Source organism: Cupressus sempervirens, chromosome 8, assembly GCF_028749045.1.
Source record: "Cupressus sempervirens isolate cs-2001-9-10 chromosome 8, ASM2874904v1, whole genome shotgun sequence".
Lineage (NCBI taxonomy): Eukaryota > Viridiplantae > Streptophyta > Pinopsida > Cupressales > Cupressaceae > Cupressus > Cupressus sempervirens.
This window is the reverse complement of record NC_143125.1, coordinates 250,300,494-250,320,737: the sequence shown is the minus strand read 5'-3', so window position 1 is coordinate 250,320,737 and position 20,244 is coordinate 250,300,494.

Below are 20,244 nucleotides of genomic sequence, written 5' to 3'. Positions count from 1 at the left end.
CATCTGCACCAGGTATTGTAGTCCCATCCAAATATTGCCCTTACAAATTGTTCAATTGGATTGAATGATTTAGATCTACATTGAGATGCCTTGTGACCATGCTGATTGCAGTTATAGCACTTTCCATTGAATTTTTCTTTTCCATTGCTCTAGCATTTGTTTGATGTATGACCAATTTTCACACAATGATTGCATAAGGGATTTTGATTCCTTTTTGCACCTTGCTTGGAAGATTCACTTTGTTCTTCATTGTATCCAAGTCCTACTTTACCTTTTTGTCTATGAATATTATGCCCATTTTGTTGATTCAATTGATACATGTCTTCTTGTGATTTCAACATTCTCTCATTGATTTTTTTTTTAGCATTTAGGTCATTTTTCAATTTTTCAATGATTTTCTTTTCACATCTCAATTTTCTCATTATTCTTTCATTGATTTCCCTTTCATAATTTAGATCAATTCTTATTCTTTCATTCTATGATTTGAGAATTTTGATTTCTTCATTTGCTCCAGTGATATGATGAATGAGGTCTTCATGCTAATTGGATTGATTATGTTCTTCATTGTTTCTTACCTCCAAGTCTTCATTTTCTTTATTCCTTTGTTCCAAAATTTCACATAGCCTAATTGATTAGATTTCTTATTCTCTTTTGAGTTTCCTTACTTCTTCTTGTAGAGAACCATTCTTTGCTAGGAGTTCCTCGATTGCCTCATTAGCTTCATCTAAGCTCCTTGATGGGAAAAAGTCTTCAATATTTTCTTCAACATACTGATGGTCATCCATTTGTCTTGCAAGTTCCTTCCTTCTTTTCAAGAATTGGGAAAGATGCACCTTTTCTTCTTTAATTTGAGCTATGGCCATCTCCAGATCTATTTTTTCATTTTCAATTGCCTTGTCAAGTTTGAATATCTCCATTTTTCCTTAGATCTTTGCTCAAGCTATCAAAATTTTATCCTGAGAACCACAAAGCTTTGATACCAATTGTTGAAAATATTCAATATATGATAAGTTACTAAGAGGGGAGGGGTGAATCAGTAACTTTAAATATTTCCTTTAAATTTACCACACATCCATCAATGCTACTGCATACATTAGTACTAAAAGATAAGACATTCATCACACAAAAGAACACAATATTTTGGTGACCCAGAAACCTTCCAAATAGAAAGTGAAATTGGGGTGGGGATGATACCCACAAAACTTCAATACTACAGCATAAATTTTTCCTATTAAGGCTTACATTGGCCACTTTTGGTGATCTGCCCTGTTAGGAGCACAAAGGACTGCTAGGTACACCTTGTTAGAGGATTTATAAACATACAATGAAGTATGCACTCAGTTGAGAGATTTGTACAAAGACTATTAAGTCTACCTTGTTAGAGAATTTTGAAACTAATTCACTTGTTAAGATGAAGTAGTGGATCTACTTACAATTGATTACTAATAAGATCCTTTATGCACTAATCACCTTATGTGATGGATATAACTTTTCTACCTCTGTATTGACCTTGTTGAATTCCTTGAACTGATGTTGAAAATCTTTCCCATGTACTTCTCATTACTTTTCTATTTCTTGTATACATGTGATATCTTACAATACACCTTAGATACATACCTTTCAAATTTACAAAACTACAAGGCCAGCCAAAACACAAGTGAACAAATACATTACAAAGTTAGCCCAACAATAAGTAACTTAGGTTCACTGAACTGACTTGGTGACCTTCTGATACATGACATTCACTACATTATTTAGCATCATCATGCACTTAGTAGAAGTGAAGGCTCAGTCCATACTAATCACTCAATGTAGTTCTAAACTCAGTGACCACAGGTGACTCAGTAGATGTAGTGTCACTCGGTAGATACTACACACTGAGTTTACCTTTCTTTACTCAATAAACTCTATTTCTTCCAATGCTCAATTTACATAGAATCTGCATAACACAAGCTTACTACTCAGTAGACACTGTGAAGCTTGGTAGACACTATTGATCTTCACATTGCCTATATTTTCTCAGTAGCCACTATCTGCTTGATGTAAATTGTTGAACTCTTCAAAGCTTGGTTAACATTGGAATGCTTGGTAAGAGTAGAGAATTAAGAGTTGAGCTCAGTAGGTATATTGATATGGATAAGTGTTGTCACTAATGGTAATACTAACTTAATGCCAATAGATTCTAGTGGTCGACTAACAATATAGAAGGATTTCTTGGATGCCAATATCATCTTTGATGAAGATAATATTTTTCTCATGAACTTTTATGACCCTAAGTCTTTGGATAGATGGTTTCTTCTAAATATTTATGCCCCCAATACTAGGAGTAGCAAAAGAATTTTTTGGAATTTTTTTTTTATTTAATGTCTCAAATTGAGGAACCTAAAGGCATTTTTATAGGAGATTTCAATTCCCCCCTCTTGGCTACTAATAATTTAGGAGGTCTTCCACCTAATGTGGATAGCAAGCAACATTTGGTTGACTTGATTAGGGATTTAGCCCTAATAGATGTGGAACTTGGGGGATACAATTTCACCTGGTCCAATAGGAGTATTGGTCTAGATTGCATTCAGGTGAGATTGGATAGAGCCCTTTTAACTATGGATTGGTTGTGTCAATTTTAGTGAAAGATCTCATCTTTGGTTTGTCTTAGTTTAGATCACTCCCCTATCTCTCGTACTATTGATAGAGTTAACAGAAAGAAGGTTTTCCCTTTTAGATTTGAGAAGATGTGATTGGCACACCCTAACCTCTTTGACAAAATAAAAGAGTAGTGGGGGATAGAGGTTGATGGCATAGCCATGTACAAGGTTTCTAAATAACTTAAATTTATTAAGTTTGAAATCAAAAAATGGAACAAAATGGACTTTGGTAATATTTTTCAAACCAAAGAAAGGATTGTGGAAGAACTTGAGGAGGTGCATGGAGAGATCCATACCTAGGGTTATGATGAAATAAAGATGAACACTAAGAAAGAAATCCTTGCTGATCTTCATAATATTGTTGGAAAGGAGGAAATGTTTTGGAGACAATAGATTAGGTCAGTCTAGCAAAGGAAGGGGATAAAAACTCAAGATTCTTCCACCTTTCCACAATGAAAGATAGGGCACCCAAAAAAATTAGTGAGATTATAATGGGAGTTTTCATGATTAGGGAAGACAATGAGATTGTGGAGGAAGCTATTAGGTACTTTTGCTCAATCCTAACTAAAGATCTTCACCTTGTTGAAGAGGACCAAAATGTTATTATTGATACCATCCCTTCTATTATCAATGAGGCTCATAATAAGGCCTTTCTAGCTATTCCTAAGCTAGAAGAAATTAAATAGGTAGTTTTTGCTCTATCGGTTGAGAAGACCCCTAGCCCTAATGGTTTCCCCACTTTGTTCTTCCAAATTTAGTAGGAAATTTTTCAATTTGATATGGTTAAAGTGGTTCAAGAATTGTTTGGAGCTAGGAATCTGCTGAAAGAAATCAATGCAATTTTTTTGGTCTTGATCCCTAAAGTCACTGGGGCATATTCTTTTGGCTCTTTCAGGCCTATTAGCCTCTGAAACTCTTTCTTAAGATTTTTTTGAAAGTCTTAACCAAAAGAGTTATTAAATTACTACTGGAGATTATAATGCCTCAACAATTAGGTTTTTAGGTTTTGTGCCTAGTAGGCAAATTCTGGACTCTATCATTGAGGTTCATGAAGTTATTCACTCCCTTGAAGTTGGTAAATAGGAGGGCTTTCTATTTAAACTAGATGTGTCTAAGGCCTATGATAGGGCAGATTGGGAATTTTTGGATAGGGTTCTTAAAGCTTTTGGTTTTAATGCCAAAGTGAGAATGATTATTATACAATTGATTTCCACCCCTACCTTTGCAATCATGGTTAATGGGACCTGCTCAAACTTTTTAAAGTCTTCTAGAGGCCTTCATTAGTGGGATTCCTTATCTCTTATTCTCTTTATCATTCTAGTTGAAGGTTTGGGTAGGCTTATGAATTTTAAAAGATGTAGAGGGGAGTTGGTAGACCTGAAACCTTCTTCAAGTTCTCTAGTTTTCACTCACTAGAAATTTGTGGATGATAAAATTTTGGGGGGTGAGACCTCAGTTAGAGAGGCTAGGAGTGTCAAATTCATCTTCAATGCCTACTCCAAGGCCTCTAGATAGCTCATCAACTAGGATAAGAGTTAAATTTTCTTCTTCAACACCCCTTCAAATAGATAGAAGAAAATTGCTCATATTTTGGATGTAATATTGGGAGTCTCCCCTCCACTTATTTGGGCCTCCCTTTGGGGACTAAACAACCTAAAGAGTTTTGGGACAATCTCATTAATAGATTTAATAGAAAGCTAGAGAGCTGGAAGGGTATCACTCTTAGTCAAGCCGACAAAGTGTTGTTGATCAAGTCCACCCTACAAAACTTACCAACTTATTCTCTTAGCCTCTTCTCTATCCCTTCCAAAGTGGCTAAGAATTTGGAAGCTATTCAAAGGAATTTGATGTCATCAGGCACCAATGAGAATAAAAAATACCCTTTGGTAGCCTGGGAGAACATCTCTAGACCAAAGATGAAAGGGGGTCTACGGATTAGAAAGCTGAAACAGTTTAACTCTGTGCTCCAAGCAAAAAAAATCTAGAGAATCTTCAAAACCAAGGAGTAATGGAGAGATATTCTAGAGCTAAATTATATGGCAAACCTCAATCTCAAACAATTCATCAATAGAGACCCTAACCCTAGGGGCTCTTTTATTTGAAATGGCATCCTAAGGATGAAGAGCTTAGCTTTTGACAAAGCTAAATGGAAACTTGGCAATGGACAATATATTAACTTCTAGCATGATGAATGGCTGAGTGTAGGTCCTCTTTGGGATATTGAACCTTTTAACAAATGGGCTAATACTTTTATTGATAGATTTGGGTATAGGGTGAGTGACTATAGGGATCATAATGAGTGGATTGACTTGGCTAAGATGTCCCAGGAACTCAAGCTGCTAATGGATTTGATTAGAAATATCCCTTTATCTCTCAACAAAGACACCATAATCTGGGGGGGGACTATCAATGGCACTTACACTATGACCTTTGACTATGAGAATATGCAAAATTTTGGCCCTACCCCTATGTGGGCCAAAGCTTGGTATTCAAGGCTCATCTAGAAAGTTAATATTTTCTTCTAGATTATGCTCCAAAATCACATCCTAATAGTGGATAACCTTACAAAGAGGGGAAAAGATGCATTTTATGTAAAAATCAATGCAAGAGTGTTGATCACTTATTTATCCACCGCCCTTTCATCATCACTATTTGGTCTCTTTTCCTATCTTTTTTCAACATGTCATGGTGTTCCGACATTGTGGATGTCTTTGAACAGTGGAACCAAGGGAGGTTCAGAAGTGAATTTATGATTCTGTGGAACTAGACCTTTACCCATGTCTGTTGGGGGTTTGGAAAGAATAGAATAACAAAATATTTAGGGATAAGGAAACAAAGACTGATATCAGAGGTCTTATCCCCTCTTTTGGTACTAATGAAAGGGACAATAGCAAGAGGGATGGATACAAATGGTCGATGCCACCTGAGGGTTGGCATAAGGCTAATTTTGATGGGGCAGCCAAAGGCAACCTGGGAAGAGTTAGTGTGGGAGGCATTATCAGAAATACTTTTGGCAAAGGAATTGTTGCAGTTGTTACCCCCCTTGGAATACAAACTAATCACTATGTGAAGGCTATAGCATCTTACTATACCACTAAAGTAGCTAAAGATATGAGGGTGAAAAAACTGTGGCTAGAAGGTGATTCAAAAAACATTATTAACTACCTAAATGAGAAGAACAAACCTACATGGACAATAGAGAGTATTATAGGGGAACGCATTCTTCTTCTCAAGACCTTTAGAAAAATCTATGTGGTGCATGAGTACTAGGAAGCTAACCAAGTGGCAGACATATTGGAAAACTAGGCTATCAAGTACAATGAATTGGCTAAGTGGATGGAAGGTCATAACTTCCCATCAAAAATTAATTACTTGATTGAATAGGAAAGGATCCTAGGAAGATTGGGTATAATTCAAAGTTTATTATGATTACTAAAAAGATACAAGGAGTAGTTAGAAATTTGATGTGTAAATCTATTATGATAGTTAGTGCTTTATGGGGAATGTGCAAAAAGGTGATGTGGAAGTATGATTGCACTCGTACTTCTCACATCAAACATATCTATCTTCCTAATTCTATGATAGATTTCAAATAGGTTTTTCAAAAGGTAGAAAATTGGCCCAAGAAAACGAGAAGAGCCTCTTTTTCTCTAGACTTGAAGGGACTTGAAACTAGTTTTTTAGCTTGCATTGAGGAAAACAACATGGTTGGGGAAAGGCACAAGAGGGAACCAAAAGATGAAGCCCAAAAATGGCATAGATGGTCTAAGGTTTGGGACATTCTAAAAAAGGGGAAATAAAAAACTTCACTAGTTGCTTCCATGACTAGAAACCCTCCATTACCAAGACTATGGTTAAGAGTTGGAATGAGGGAATTGTGAAGATTGATAGGGTGGAGTTCACAATGACTAAGGATGTCATATATATGGTCACTAGAATTCCCATCTTGGGTAAGAAATTCTACAAAGATAGGAAAATCTTAGGGCAAGCGGTGGTGAATTTACAAAGGATCAAGAGGAGAAGAAAATGCTAGTGAAGAGAGGAACCCATTGTCTCTTGAGCTTCATCAAGATACTATGGAGGTTTTTTTTATAGGCTATTATAAAATAAATCACACTGGACACAAAATTTGATAATCTGTGCACTTACCACTTCATGATTCTCAATCACTTTAGGTATGAGGCCAAAATTTCTATCCCCTTCTATCTTTACTCTTCTATGAATTCAAACATCAATGAATATTAGAGAATCATACTAGGAATCTAGCACTCCATGAGGGGCTATTACTTTTAGTTTATGAGTTCTTTAAAGCTAGGACAATGGGGAATCATATTAAGTTTAGGAAGGAGGGCAAGAAGGGTCGAGGGGACTCTGAAGAGTCAGAAGAAAACTATTTTCCCTTAGACATTAAAGATAGCCTTAATATGCATATTGATTTGAAGAAAGATGATTCTCCACAGAGTGGCTCTAAGAAAAATACCATCAGACTGGAAAGTAAAAGGAAAAATATCCCTCATCCCAAGTAGGGCCTTGATTCTTCCTCTAACAGGGACTATAATGAAAAGGCTGAAGGCATGGACATGAGGGAGGATAGTGCTAAAGGAAAGAAGAATATAAGGGAAGGGTAGGTTTAGCAATGAAAAAGGGAAAGAAAACCATGACCATCAAAATTTTGAAAAGAAAAGAGGACTCTATCAATATATCTAGGGGCCGAAATGGAAAACATTCTAAGGCAAAGAAATAAAAATAGGGGATTGAGGTTGAAGGGGAGGAAGAAGATCTCAATCAAGGTAAGAGGGATGACCACAAGAAGGGCTTTGAGGAATTTGGAACAAGAAAATACATATGCTCGATCACTAGGAGGGACAGAAATGTTGTGTGGCAAAACTTTGACACATCCTATGCTAAAATGGGGATTAACAAAGAATTAATAAGAACATTTTTCAAAGAGGATGATGAAGGTAAAATACAAATGAAAGAATTAATTGACCTAGCCCTATTCATTTTTAGCAATACAAGAAAGGAGCACCCAGATATGGATGTCATCAACAATGCTAAGAACAACATTATTAATAGCTTTTGTACTATCAAATGGATTTTTCATGAAATAAAAGACCTCAAGTATAGGCTGAGTAGCCTTGAAATGGAGAACTACAACTTGAAGAATAGGTTATCAAAGGAAGAAAAGAGCAAGGATGATAGAGTGGAGGAGGTCAAGAATAGGGTTCAAAAAATGGAGAGCTCTATGTGGATTATTATAGAAAAAAGCTACAATATTCTTAAAAAGCCAATGAGAATATCAAGATTCTCATCAATAAAATAGAGGAGCAAAGAACTAGCAAGGAAGAGGACCCAAGCCCCCATAGTGCTAAGGAAAAGACCCCTGATGATAGCTCAAGGAAGCACACTAGATCAACCATGAGGAAGGAGACCTTGGATCCTGACTAAGATCACTCAAACATGAAGGAGGTGGTGAATAGACTGTTAGAGCTCAAAATCAATGTAGCACAAATGCTAAGAGAGATCTCTTGAATGCCTTGGCTTTTCTAGGCCTACTTGGTTTTTTGTCTTGTCTCCTTGGCTTTTCTCTAGTTCCTATCTTTTTATGTGGGGAAATGTTTCAAATGTTTGTTTTTATTTTTTATTGTTACTTTAAGCATTCTCTTGTTGTCTGAACTATTTGTTGTGTGGGTTTTAGGGCCCTATTAAAATATGTTTTCCTTAATCAAAAATATATATTTGGTAAATCCTCTAACAAGGTGGCATTTCAAGATTAAAGTGTTTGAATACCTCTAACAAGGCCACTCCTAATAGGGTGAATTAAATCCTTTAATAGGATCATACCTAATAGTGTTTTTTGTAACCTTTAATAGGGTTGGCTCTTAACAAGGCTCACTTCAAAAGATCAAAAAATGTAACTTGTCGCAATTGGTGATCTTCACAAATTGGGTTTCCATGTTAAATCTTGGTGTCTTTTGTGTTCAACCTATTTACTTTATGTTTCTACAACTAATTTAATTAATTTTAATCACATTAATATCTTAAGATCTCTATGCTAACTAAGTAATAGTAATATATTCTAAGTTAACCAAGTTAGAGAAAAATTCAGTGTTAACCAAGTTACAAAAAGTTATTGGTTTTATATTGTGTTGAAATATTAAAGGGACTCTTGGATTTATTTTTGTAGTAACTAATTCACCCCTCCCCTCTCAGTTAATCCTTTTCATTTCCAAAAATTGGTATCAGAGCCTTTCGTGCTTGTAGATAAGGTTTCAAGGACCTATGTTAAAGATCAAGATGTCTTATAGAAGGGAGATTCCTAAGCTAAATAGAGATAGCTTCCAAGAATGATAGGAACTCATGAAGCTATATTTGGCAACCACTAGAGACACATGCCTAAAATATCTAGATAAAACTATGTGGCACTTTTTGGACCTTTTTCTTTATATCAAATTGTGGAAAAGAAGAATTGCAAAATGATGATGATTGACATTACCTCTACTCTCAATTATGCTGAATTTGATGAAGTCAAAGATTTTCCTAATACTCATGAAATGTGGAACAAGCTAAAAGATATCTATGGAGGAGATGATAATGTGAGAAGAGTTAAGGTAGAAATTCTAAGAGGTCAATTTGATCATATGAAGATGAGAGAAGGTGAAAACATTGCACAATACAGTAAAAGAATCAAAGAAAGTGTAAGTGCAATCAAAGCCTCAAGAGGGAAAATAGATGATGTGATAGTAGTTAGCAAGGTACTCAAAACTCTTCTTCATTTTTATGCATTTAGAGTGTCATCTATTCAAGAGATGAGATGTGATCATGTTAGAAATAGATAATATTGAGAGGGGGGTGAATCAGTATTTTCAATCTTTTTACCCACAACTGAATATTATTAATTAATTTTCCATATGCATAAGAAGATAAACCAACAATTTTAAATAGTAGAAATAACTATACATAGAGAGAGCTCATAAAACCATATTTTTTTAACTAGGGAAACCCTGGCCAAGAAAAAACCCTGGTGGGGATAAAACCCACGAGATGATTCACTATATAAAAGAATCTGATTAAGGATATTGACCCCTTCAGGAGTCTATGAAGAATGTATAGTGTCTCAAGTCCCTGTTAGGAGACTAGGTCTTGTTAGAAGCCTCAAACCTGTAAGGAGTCAGTAGATCATATACAAATATGTGCATGAAAATCTCACTACCCTAACATGCAACTATGCAATAAGTTCTTCTAGAGAATAAGTATACATACAATACCAGATCACTTTTTGTACTTTGTAATCTTTTGATTGTCAGTTCTTCATACAAAGATTGACTGTACATATATCAATTTGCATCATGTCTTGCATAACATTAATTTGCATTCACATTCTCACACTTTAACTTTGCAATTGAATTTTTTTACTTATATTAAAAATATTAATAAATTCTTCCTTAGTCAGCTCACATATCATCCTTAGAGTTAGCTCATCAAGATTTAGTAGTCAAAACAATTCTAAAATTCTTGCAAGTCAATTTGCTAACATGTTATGTTTTACACTATGAGGTATCTACATCAATATTTCTTTCATAACTTGAACTTGATTGATTCTACAGACATGCACACTAGTATGCATCATCAAGATGAAATCATACATCTAGGGTTAACTACACAAGAGAATATTCCAAGGTAATATTCCTCTATCAACAAATCTTGTCATGTTGTTGTAACACTATCTAATACTTAGATAATTTTCCTTTACAAATAATCATGACTAAACTGCAAAATAAATGTTGCCATAAATGAATACCACCTATCTCACCTTATTTAATTGATTGGCCATATTGCCAACAATCTCCCTCTTTGGCATTGATGGCAACATTTTGGGAAAATTAGCTAAGTCCCAAACATGTTATCATACCAATCAAAGTAAATAACCATAGCATAGTAAAAACATTATATTCATGTTTTTAAAGGTTACATCCCTTATAACTTTGATTACAAAGTTTTCTTAAACCAAAACTTAGTACTATACTTCAAAATATAACTATTTAATTTACAATTACAATTTTCCTTATTTCTCCCCCTTTGACATCAATGACAAAGGTTCCAATAAAAGAAAAAACCTTGTCAAAATTTTAAAGTTGCATCAAAATTTGGAAAAACAATCACTAAAGTTAATCTTCAATTGCACAAGGTGTTTCTTCCAACTATCTTTCAGTGCATCAAACACATTGATTATCACACATAAAGCATATGTAGCTAACTTTGCTACATTCAAATCTGTAGCCACAAAATTTTCATATGAGAACTTGGCTACCAAGAATTCCTCCAACTGATTTTGTAACAATGTAATATGTTTCTTGAGTATCCCTGATGCTATCATGAAGTGATTACATTGTATGCTCAATGGTTTTTAGCTTATGATTCTATTTCAAAAAGTCATCAGTGAGCATCTAAAGCTCAGTTACCTTTTCTTTCATTTTTTCATCAAAACTATGAAGATGAAGGTATGCCATGTTACACTTACCATATATCTATTTCCCTTCTTCCATACTCTACTTCAATTCCTTAATGCATACATTTAAAGTTTCTATATCATTCCTTATATTTGTACACATGGTATTAAAAAGTTTACCACCGTGTTTAGTTTGTGCTTGAATTGTAGCCACATTGGTAAGTCTTGTAAACTCATTATCAAAGGTTTTACACAAAATTGCCACTCTATGTTGGATATATGCAAGTATGTCAACAAGACTTAACATCTTTTCCAATCTGTCCAAAACTAAAGTTAGATTCTTCTCAATAAACTTGATAGATTTCTTCTTTTCAAGAAATTTACTTAAAGAAGATATAAGATTTTATGCCTCATCATCTTCATCTGACTATATTGTTGTTATTGTGGCCATTGTTACTTGTGTAGGTGGTGTAGAGGATGTTACTATTGTTGTTGCTAAAAGCATAATTGAAGTAGCTACTTTGATGCTAGATTCAATTTTCTTTGCAAAAGGTGCATCTTCTTCCTTAGGCTCCTGACCTTTTTCTTCATTAGATGAGTTGTTGTAATCAACAATATTGCTAACAATTTTGGAACCAAAATCTTTAAAAGGGTTCTCATTTTTATCCACTACTACATTGGTGTCATCCACTTGCATAGATTCACTGCCAATGGTAATATGAGGTGAATAACTTGGAATTGGTGTTTTAGTTGGTTGCTCAAAAATGTGAGGTGGATTGACTACAGTAGGACTTGTTTCCTCTATCTATGCACTCTTCTCAAACTCCTTAGGCATAGGGCTTACCTTCTCTAGTTGCACAATCTCCTTTGGCATGGTATACATGTATGTGACTATTTCCTTTTGAGTTTCCACATTTACTTCTTCATAATTTCCTACCATGAGGAGAATGGATCTCTTTTTATTTCTCAATAATGGTGCTATTCCTTTCAAAATTTCAGTTATTTCTTCCTCATTATTTACAATAGCATTTTCACCATATTTATCCTTATTTTCTTATCTTCCTCAATAACTCTATTTTTTCTATTTAAAAGTCTATTATACAAGTATTTAGGTATTTGACCTCTTATGCTATCAAAGCTTTTATCTTTTAGGGTCATATTTCTAACTACAACATTATCTAGCTATCTCATATCCATATTATTATACAAGTCATTGTACTTATTCAATTGTACAAAATTATTGTCATTAATAATTTACATGTTAAGATTTTCTACCTTGGGTTTCCATGCTTTTCTTCCTACTGAAGTCTTTGCTTCTTGATCTATTGGGTCTATTGGTCTATCACCAATTTCCTCTTCAAATTTAGAAGAATTAATTTGTAAGGTTATTCTGTTCTTGCATGGTCCACTTGTATTTTTCTTGACTCTCTTCTTAGGAGGGGTTTTCTCAAGCCTTGTGGATTTCCTAAGTGTTGACACTTCATGTTTCTACCATCAAAACATGTGTTGAGATTTGTTTCAACTAACTTGTGCACATTCTTTATGTTCACTGGATTGCATCCTTCATTATTTGAACCTATGACCTTGTGAATTAGGTTATTATCAATACATATGATAGAATCTCCCAACCATAGAAGGTCATCATGAACTCTACTCAAAATTAGTCTTGTCCATTCATGATTATCAAAGTCCATATAGAACATGTGCTTAACTAGGTTAAGTTATTCTAGGTATGCATGTTTTGGTTTTAGTGACAAATCATTGTTGCACATTTTCTCCAATTCCTTATGAATCTCTATATCTCCTATGCTTTCAATTTTATAGTAAATATAACCTCTTATATCTTCAATGTGAAGTATATTTTTTGGTACTTGTGAAAATTCTCTAATGGGGCCATCAAGAAAAGAAACAAATGGGTGTTTCTTGAAATTATATCTAGGTCTATTGCTTACATTAAACACCTCTTGTCTTTATATTTCTAAAAAATATACTCAACAAATTTAGAAAAATACTTTAATTTTGTGTTTTAGGGTTTTCAGCAATTTCACATATCTCCAAACTTCATCAACACTCTTCAATCTTGCACTTAAGATTTCACACAAGAAAATGATGTTCGTAATAAATTTGCATCCTTTAAATCTTTTTCAATCTTTACTTTGCATTAAATGTGTAGCGGCCACTAGTCCAAATACTCTCTGTATAATAGAGAGGTTATTCTTCTTATATATCCTTATCCTAATCATATTATTAAGCAATGCACACTTAACTATATAATCCTCTCAATGTCTAGTATATATTTTTAACTGTGCAACTTGTGATATGCTTTCTAACATTAGTTATGATTAACTAACACACTATTTTACTAAGAGTGCTTAATGTAGGTAAGATGGGTCACAGACAAGAAGTGACTTTACTATCTTGTCAGGAACATTAGGATGAGCTTCTTCTTGAACTGTGTGAAAACTTCTAGCTTCTCTTGCTTTTAAAAATATTTCCTTAAATTCTTCTATCGACTCCTTCATTTCTTCCTTTAGACTGTCATTATTTCTTCTATTGTTCTTTTTGTGATTCTAATTCCTGTTAAGGTTTCTTCTATCCATTCTACAAAACTTTTTTCTGTGTCCAAAGTTATTACATAATTGTTATATAGGTACATTCCTTCTTTATTCATTATTTTGGTTTTCAGGTGCTCTACAACTCCTTGCTATGTGTCCAAGATTGTTGCATATGTAACAAACAATTTTTCTTCTTTCTCCACTTTCATTATTGTGAGATCTTGTTCTATTGCCTACATGATTCATGTTCCTAGACATTCTACTATTTGCATTATCACTATCAAAATTAGGTTTCTCACAATCTACTACATAATGTCCATATCCATGACAATTATGACAATAAAAATTTGAAATGGGTTTAAAAGACTTATCTTTGCAATCGTCTCCACTATGTTCAAGCTCATTACACCAAGCATGAGATTCCTTTCTTCTATTATCCTCATCTTGATCAGATTCTTTAGATTTCTTGGAGTGAGAAACATTCTCCTTATCCTTAGATGTATCATCCATTTTTCTTATGCTTAGATCCTTTTTTACTTCAAGGGTATCAAGTTCTTTTCTCTCAATAGATTTCTTGGTGGATTATCCAAGGAAGAATCCAAGTCTAGTCTTATCATAACTAGGTCTCTGTAAAGATATTTGTTCTTCAATCTTTTCACTGATGGTATATAATTTCTTTAAAAAAATTTTGGTTTGTACCAACTCACCTTTCACAATAGTGTTGTATTTTTCTAATTTTGTATGCTCTAACTTGATAGATTCCAATTCAGATGTTACCTTGCTTAACTAGGATCTTAGATCTGCATTTTTAGGTTTTATTTCAAAGTCATTCTTTCCTCCATTTTCCTTAAGACTTATCTTTAGTTCAACTATTTTTAGCTCATGTTTCAAGATCTCATTTTCTTTCTTTAGATCTTCAACATCATCATCACTAGTTTTCTCACTAGGTCCTTTTTGCTTTAGGTTATCTATCTTTTCCTTTAGTTCACTAATGTAAGCTCCTGCATCTTTATATATGTCTTTTAGGCCATCTCTTTCATCAATAAGGAGATCAATTTGGTCAAGAGCTTCTTCAAGATTCTTCTTCAATTGTTCCATATCCATAGGAGTTTTATTCAAGCTATTAAGCATCTTCTGAATAAGTTGGCTTTGATACCAATTGTTAGAAATAGATAATACTGAGAGGGGGGGTGAATCATTATTTTCAATCTTTTTACCCATAACTAAACATTATGAATTACTTTGTCATATGCATAATAAAATAAACCAAGAATGTTGAATAGTAGAAACAACCATACATAGAGAGAGCTCATAACACCATATTTTGTTAACTAGGGAAACCTTAGCCAAGGAAAAATCTCGGTGCAGATGAAACCCACTAGATGATTCACTATATAAAAGAATCTGGTTAAGGATATTGACCTTGTTAGGAGTATATGAAGAATGTATAGTGTCTTGAGTCCCTATTAGGAGACTAGGCCTTGTTGGAAGCCTCAACCCTGTTAGGAGTTGATAGATAATATACAAATGTGTGCAAGATGAGCCCGCTACCCTAACATGCAACTATACAATAAGTTCTTCAAGAGAATATGTATACATACAATATTGGATCACATGTTGTACTTCAAAAATCTTCTAATTATCATTTTTTCATACAAAGAGTGACTATGCACATATCAATTTGCATCATGTCTCGCATCACATTGCTTTGCATCACATATCATAATATCGCATTCACATTCTCACACTTTAACTTCACAATTGAAGTCGTTTACATATATCAAACATATTAATAAATTTTTCCTTATTCAGCTCACATATCATCCTTAGAATTAGCTCATCAAGATTTAGTAGTCAAAATAATTATGCAAGTCATAAAGGTCAATTTTTTGACATGCTCTGTTATGTACTGTGAGGTATCTACATCAGTATTTCTTCTATAACTTTAACTTAGTTGATTGTATGGACATGCACACTGCTATGCATCATTAGGATGATGTCATGCATCTAGGGTTAACTACATAAGATAATATTCCAAGGGAATATTCTACTATCAACAAATCTTGTCATGTTGCTATAACACTATCTAATACTTAGATAATTTTCCTTCACAAATAATCATGACTAAACTACAAAAAAATTGTTGCCATAAATGATAACCACATATCTCACCTTATTTGATTGATTGGTCATATTGCCAACATATCCTAAAAATGATATAACTTTGGATGCACTAGTGGGAAGATTGACAACCTTTGAGTTAGATAACTTTGATAACTGCGTTCCTAACTATGGTAGCATTGAGTCTACATTTCAAGCCAAACTATCACTCAAGAAGAAAGGTAGAAAATCTAAAATAAAAAAATTTGATAGTGAAGATGAAGACAATTCTGATGATGACCTTGAAGTCACTAAAGCCCTCCTTGTAAGAAAATTCCCTAAAGAAAAAGGAAAGTACAAAGGTAAAATACCTCTAATCTATTTTTCTTGTGAAGAAGTTGGTCACATTTTTAAAAGGTGTCCAAACAAAGAAGGAAAAGAAGAAAATAAGCATGACAAGTTCAAAGGAAAGAAAGATTTCAAAAGCTACAAAGACTACAAGGATAAAGGTAAAAAATTGCATTACAAGGCTAAAGATTCTAATGGTAGTGATGAAGATGAAATGGTTTACATTGCTATAAAAGATTAATCAAATGATGAAAATGATAAGATGGCCCTCATTTCTCATATTAGCAACAAATGACACATGGATTATTGATAGTGGTTGTTCTCACCACATGACTAGTGATAAATCTAAATTTGAGCACTTGGAACACTATGATGGTGGGAGTATTAAATTTGGAAATGATGAAACCATTTATGTAAAAGGAAAATTTTGTATTACATTGAATGATGAACTCAAGTGTGATAATTCTTATTGGGTTGAAGGACTGAAACACAATCTACTTAGTGTGGCATAGTTGAATAACATTGGATTCAAGGTAGAATTCATGAATGGAAAGTCCAAGCTACTGGATGGGAAAGGAAATGTAGTTGGGACTGAAAATCACACAAAAGGTAATCTATTCTATATAGATATTATTAAAAGTCCATGCTTCCTATCTCAAGTAGAGAAAAGTCGATTATGGCATAAAAGGTTGTGTCATGTGAATTTCGATAACCTAGTCAACATAAGAAAGAAAAAAAGAGTGAGAGGCATTCCTAGTCTAAAGAAACTTGATATGGGTATGGAAAAAATTTGTCAAATTGGAAAGATGGGAAAGACAAGTTTCAAAAGAAAGAACTATCATTCTGAAGAAGTTCTAGAGTTTCTTGATATAGATCTTTGTGGACCCGCTAGAATTGAAACCTACTATGGAAATAATTATTTCATTTTATTTGTTGATGATTATTCCAAGATGACGATAGTTATGTACCTAAAAGATAAAGTTGAATCCTTTCAAAAATTCAAGTGGTGTCTAGCTAGAGTGGAGAAGGAAACATGAAAAAAACTGAAGTGTTTAAGGTTGGATATAGGAGGAGAATTCATCTCAAATAAATTATGCAATGAAATAAGAAAAAAATGACATGTATCTACACTTGGTACACCTTAGCAGAATGGCATAGTAGAAAGAAGAAATAGATCCATTATGGATTGTGCAAGAACACTAATAATAGAGAAAATATTGCAATCAATTACTAGAAAGAAGTAATCAACACAAAAATTCATACCTTAAATTGAGTTTAGCTGACGAAGGACTTAGATCAAATAGATTATGAATTATGGTATGGCTATAAACCTAATGTTTGTTACTTCAAAGTATTTAGAAGAAAATGTTATATCTTGAAAGAATCTATGAAAGGAAAATTTGATGTGAAAAGTGATGAAGGAGTATTCTTGGGATACTCCAACGATAGAAAATATTATAAATGTCTAAATATTTCTACTCACAAATTTATAACAAGTGTACATGTAAAAATTGATGAGTTTACAGAAAAGAACCAAATAACTACAGAAACTTTATCTACTTTGAACCTGGTACTTTACTTAAAGTTCAAGAAAATGCAATTGGAAATTAGTATTCTTCACCACTTGAGTCTCCTAAATCTCTAGTTCAACCCGAGTTGTAGCTAGTGTAACCCAACTCATAGTCTAAAGGACCTGAGTCATGGTCAGAAGGACCTAAGTTTTCACAAGTGTAAACTACTTCATAGTCTAATAGACCTGAATTACAGATAGTGGGACTCGAGCATGATTCTAAGCATGATGAACAGAATGAAACAAGTTCTAGATCGAAGGAGAAGGTACTTTTACTCTCTATATATGTTAGAAGGAATCATGCACATAAGATAATCATTGGAGATTAGTCAAAAGGCACAATGACAAGGAACATGTTTTCTTACTGAGTTGTAACCAAGAATTGTTAAAGATGTATTAGAAAATGAAAGCTGGATTGAGGTAATTAATAAAGAGAGTGATCATATTGAAAGGAAAAAAACTTGGAATCATGTTCCTAGACCCAAGGACAAAAATGTAACTGGCACAAAATGGGTATTTAGAAACAAGTTGAACAAGAATGTAGAAGTTTCAAGAAACAAGGAAAGATTAGTATGCAAAGGTTATGCTCAAGAAGAAGGTATTGATTGTGGAGAGACATTTGCTCCTATTTCAAGACTAAAATGTGTTATAACATGACTTTCTAATGCTTGGACAAGTGTGATGTGGCCCAACCAAGTTCACAAAGTGAAAATGTGTAAGGGAAAGGCTATATTCCCCAAACCCACAAACAACAACTATCCACTCTACAACTTCAAAAGCATCCCAATGGTTATTGTGGATGTATTTCACTTATCTAAGATTTATTCAAGAGGTTTCAAGTGGTTTCAAACCTCCAACCCAATCCTAGCACTCAAATCCTCCAATATTGCCTAGTAGGCCTCTGCAGCAAGAAAGATATGAAGTTTTCTCCAAACTTTTCCAAAGAACTCCTCAAATAAAATAGGTTTTTAGATACCCATTTGGCATTCTTCAACACATGTCAAACTCAATATAGGTTTTTTTGGACCAACAACTAGATCCCTGAACTTGGCACCCTTTTTAGGCATAAAATAAGGTGATTTTACAAAGCAAGTATATGCTTCGCATAAATCCAAAGATTTAGACTTTAAAGAGTCCCCCAAAATGATCCCAATCAAAGTAAAATCAAATCAATTTGACTCTCCAACCTCTACATATAAGAAACCCCCCAATTTGGCCTCTTACAAACTCTCAAATCTAGGGCTTTCTCAATGTGTGACCTCCCAAGAAAATACCAACTGAATTAAGGTTGATTCACCATGTCGAAGTATATGTAGATGATATCTACCATAAAATACCCCTCTCCAATGGATAGATCTCTGGCTGCTACACTCCAAGCATGCATTTCATGCACCTACAACCACTAAAAACCCATTAGAAGACTCCATTCATGAAAACTCCTACCCTATCATTATTAGAATGATTATTTACATTAGAATATAGGTTCATTCCATGGGAATCAGATTCTTACATCCATGGAATGACCAAATGCTTCCAAAGTGCCCAAAACCTACACAAATTGTTGCAAAAGTTGCTTGAAATCAGCACTTTTGGTAAAATGAAAACCTATTTGTCTTAATTCACTAGAAATAGTTTATGTATAATTCCAATAGGTTAAAAAAATCAAAACAAAAATTAGAAACCAATCCAAACAAAAGATCTAATGCAAAATGCTAAAAAATGGAGTTTTTATTGCATTCCAACTACCAAATTTGTACATTGCTAATGGAATCCATATAATGCCTTCAATCTGATGATCCTATGCCTTTACCAAGCTATATAGTATGAAATACAACTTCCCCAACCATATTTCATTGGTTGGAATCCATAACAAAGGTTAAAACACTCAAATACTATTTTCCCCTCCTAATTCAAAATATAGTCGTTAAGACTTTAAATCTGACTCTAAAACCTTATTAAAATGTTTTAACTCATAATTTATTTGTTCCTACCACTTAGGAATTATTATAATACCCCCCCTAGGACCTATTTGATCCCTCTAACCAATCTAGATCCCTTGTTGGCACTATTGGCCACCCTTACATCATTTTTATGCCTAAATCCTTTATCTGGATCTTAAGGACTTTTCAAGTTAACATTAAATTATTCATTACATATATCCATCATAGGCTTCAATACATTCCAATCCACTTTCAAGTATACCATAGATACTTTGCTTCTTTTTTATTCCAAGGTGTGCCTAGATGTTTTCCTAGGTTCTCCTGCACCACTTTCTTATGTTGCACATAAAGGATTCAAAGTATATTAGATGGATATAAAGTCATCTTTCTTGAATGGAATCCTAGAAGAAGAAGTCTACATTAAGAAACCTAAAGGTTTCATAGATCCTAACAAAAGGGATATGGTTTGTAGACTACACAAAGCTTTATATAGTCTTAAACAAGCCCCTAGAGCCTAGTATGAAAGATTGCATAGTCATCTGGTAAAGATTGGTTTTCAAAGGAAAAATAAAAATAGTAGCCTTTACATCAAGGAAGGACCAAAATAAGAAGATAGTACAAGTAGAAATCTTTGTAGATG